The following is a 3,811-nucleotide window of genomic DNA, read 5'->3' as shown; positions in this document are numbered from 1 at the left end:
ATATATGGATGTGATGATGTCATTTCACATCCATATATAGGCATGATGATGTCATATGACATCCATATATCTGCATAATGATATATCATCTATATATGGGCATGATGTCATATCACATTCAAATATGGACAAGATGATGTTATATAACATTCATAATATGGAACAGATATGGACATGATAGGTTCATATCAAACCCATATGTGGGCAAATTACAGGTATTTGTTGCATAAAACTTGAGTGTGTAGACCGAGCTTCACAAGTGAATCAAGATGCCAGAATTTTAAATTCAAGTGAATTATACGGAATGAAAAGTTTTTTGTTGTGCAGTGGAATAAACTCAGTGCCGTGGCAAACCTAAAGACTTCCATTGATATGTACAGTATATGGTTTGAAAAGACGGATGCCTTGGCCTGGCCTTGAGCGTACTAATACACAGATACACAGATGAAAGATTTTGTGCGATGCTACATCAAATACGCAACACGTAGCCTTTTGTGTATCTGATCAAAAGTGTGGGATATCAAGCTATCATGGGTAGCAAGCTAAATTGCATATGAACTGAACACACGCTTTTTTATATAAATTCTACCAACTGCATTGAGGCTCTTGATTTTGTCTACTGCCACCACAGTTCACATCACTCAATTGATGATTTGGCTGGACACAATCTTCTTTATTTTGTGTTGCATCTAACAAAATAATAAGGTCCCCAATACTTCTCATGCAAGGCTTGTACACTTACCATATGTTTTTGCTTTTAAGCTTTTTTCATAAGTGTGTTCTATTACCAATGTTTTCACCGGTGCTTTGTCAATATATTGTGCATAATTGTCAGTATTTTTCAAATGCAGCATGAGTTTAGTATGTTACACAAAATTCATCTGTCACCAGGCTGCAGAATGGTTTTTAGTCATTTACACTGTTTTTTAATGTAAAAACTAATATTGAATATACCTTGAATGTATGACATTGTTGTATAGAGCATGTTACTTGAGGCAGTGTTTGTTGGTTTGGTTTTTTTTTTTTCATGTGGGACATTTAAATGTACAGAGTACTTTTGTTTTAAACAACATCTCAGAGATATTTAAGATAAATTTTAAAATTTAATTTAATTTTTTTAACTATGAGAGCTATTTTTTTGTATATTATTATAGTGTCATTAATAATTTGTGTATGTATTGCTTTAATCTTTATAATATCATTGTTAACATTTGTACATTATTTTTTAATCGTCTTCCTATGTTTTATTATCTTTTCAAAATCATTATTGTATAATAAAAGTAACTTATTTTAGTAAATTGAAGTACATTATGAAGTTCTACTACTGTTGATTATGTTGTTTTTGTGTACAAGATTATGTGCCTGATTCTGCTGCAGTTCTTTGTGTTTAAGACATTATTATGTACAAGTAGGTGAATTGATTAAAGAAACATTATTTAATACTAAAAATGAAATGGGAACTCACTAGTATCCTTACACTTTAACCTTGATTAGGAGTGTGTGTAATGTGTGTTTAGTGTCGGGGAGGTGTGTTGGGGGGGTGTGGGGAAGGGGGGGGGGGGGGGGGGGGGGGGGGGGGGGGGGGTGTTGCAGGGCTGTTTGTGTGAATGATGTGTAATATAGAGGTACATTGCATTAGTACATGTACAGTAGTCACTACTCCGTACAGGTTCATTAAAATATATATTGTCTTGTAAAATCTGAAAAAGTTTATACTTTGACTGCTTAAGCTATTACTGTCAATTGAGTTTTTGAATTAAAAAAAAAAATTGTCATGTTTAATGGATGAAGAAATAATACTGTTCCTATTTTCTGTGCATGCCTTTAAATTGACTGGTAATCAAATTTTAGGATGTCTCAAGTAAAAATATTTCAGCAAAAGGGAACATTTTTGATCTGTTTCCATGCTATCTATCGTTTACAGTATATTTTTAAGCAGTCTGTACAAAAAGAAACAATCTTAATATATACCGAAGAGGCTTTGTTTTGCATGAAATAATGATTATATTTCAAAAGCCTATTTTTTCTTACTGCCATTGCCATGTATTTGTGAGGTGGGTTGTCATCATGGATTGTTCATCGTTAATTGCCTATTAATGTCCTTGTTCTACTAAAATGGTTACAAACCACTCCTCCCTGTAGGTAAGCTTGCTTTGAAAGTACAAATCATTTTAATCCTGTATATTTGTGATAAGTTATTGTTTTCTCAAGGATGGTAATTTTGTAGAAGGTCGAGTCTTACTTATCGTGGCGATAATTCTTGCAATCATGAGAAAGATAAGCAGCAATATATTTTGTGGATATTTATTGTATTTCTTTGCCTGTTATTGTACTGATGTTTCTAGCATATTTCTATGGGATGGGATCTTGTTAATATTACTGTATTGTACTTCTCTGAGAAATGCCTCCATAGTATTCTAGACCTATGTTTATATGTGGGTGATGTATGGTGGGTTCTTCCTAATGTTTGTTACTGTTAATAGAGAATAAGTTCTTCACATAATGTACTAAAATATTGTAACTAATTTGAAATACGACGACATAACATATTTATAAACATTTTGTACAAATTATAATAAAGGGATATATAATTGCACAGTGTGTCAAATTGTGATGCAGTATCCATGATGTTATTATATTTATATTTGTTTGTACTTAATTCATGTTAATTGTGTGTCTACATTCTTTTCATTATAATTATCATTTTGTTATTGTTGCTGTTATTATTATTTAAGTTACTGATATGTCAATTGATATATAATCAAAGTTAAAGAATGCATTTCAGAGATGTAAAGTGGTTAATATTGTATATTAATATTGACTAGATTAATATAACCTAGTTATAATATTATGTTTAATCTAGTCAATATTGACTAGGTTAACTATATCTTAGTTACATTAACCTAGTTAATATTGACTAGATTAAACAACCATATTATAAAATCCAGTCAGTAAAATAGGTTGACATGATCCTTGTAGTGAATCCTCATGTGTTAATTTCTCCTCATACTCTCATTCCTTTCTTACCTTCCCTATTTTCTTACACCGTATGTTGTGCCTTTAAATGTTCTTAAAATGAATAATAGTCATTCATTTAGTTTTTCTCTGTTGAGGTTAATGTTTGCAAGTACATAGTGGCAGAGTGTCTAAAGGCTTCTTGTCTGCAAATTTGTTAAACTGTACAGTGTTTTGCCTTGTAATAAGATCTTTTATTATTCAAGTGTATATTGTTTATTAAACTTTTATTCAATTTTATGAATGGCTTTCTGTATTTCATTATTGGCCGACACATGCCCACACACACACACAGATAGTACCGCTTGCGGACATTGCTTGTGGAATGCTTTGCCCTATACAGACTATCAAATTTTATTTGACATCACAACCATATATAGGCACATCATGACTTATATGGGCATACACAATGGCGTGGGCAAAATCAGACTACGGAAAGATTTTCATAAAATTCTTGTATAAATAAATATTTAGGACACTGCACCTTGAGCATCAAGTGTGTGGATGAAGATAAGTGCACTAAAAAGGATAATTGTGCAGATCAAGACACAGGGACACCATCTGCCGGCTAGTCTATTTTGAGTTTAAATTGACGACCCCTCAGGCTGGACTTGGGGATACACATATATAGTTCAAACAAATAGATAAAAATAAAAATATGCTTGACAAATCATGACACATTATAGTTAATATCTTTATGATTTATACATTATTTGTGTTCTCAGTGCTAAGTATATAATGTTGGCAGAGGGCTCAATGGTAAACCAGAACGAAAATTAACAAAAACATAACACAC

Source organism: Anneissia japonica, unplaced genomic scaffold (assembly GCF_011630105.1).
Source record: "Anneissia japonica isolate Jap-2015-1 unplaced genomic scaffold, ASM1163010v1 scaffold1859_len985614_cov190, whole genome shotgun sequence".
Taxonomy (NCBI): domain Eukaryota; kingdom Metazoa; phylum Echinodermata; class Crinoidea; order Comatulida; family Comatulidae; genus Anneissia; species Anneissia japonica.
Note: the sequence above shows the minus strand (reverse complement) of the source record.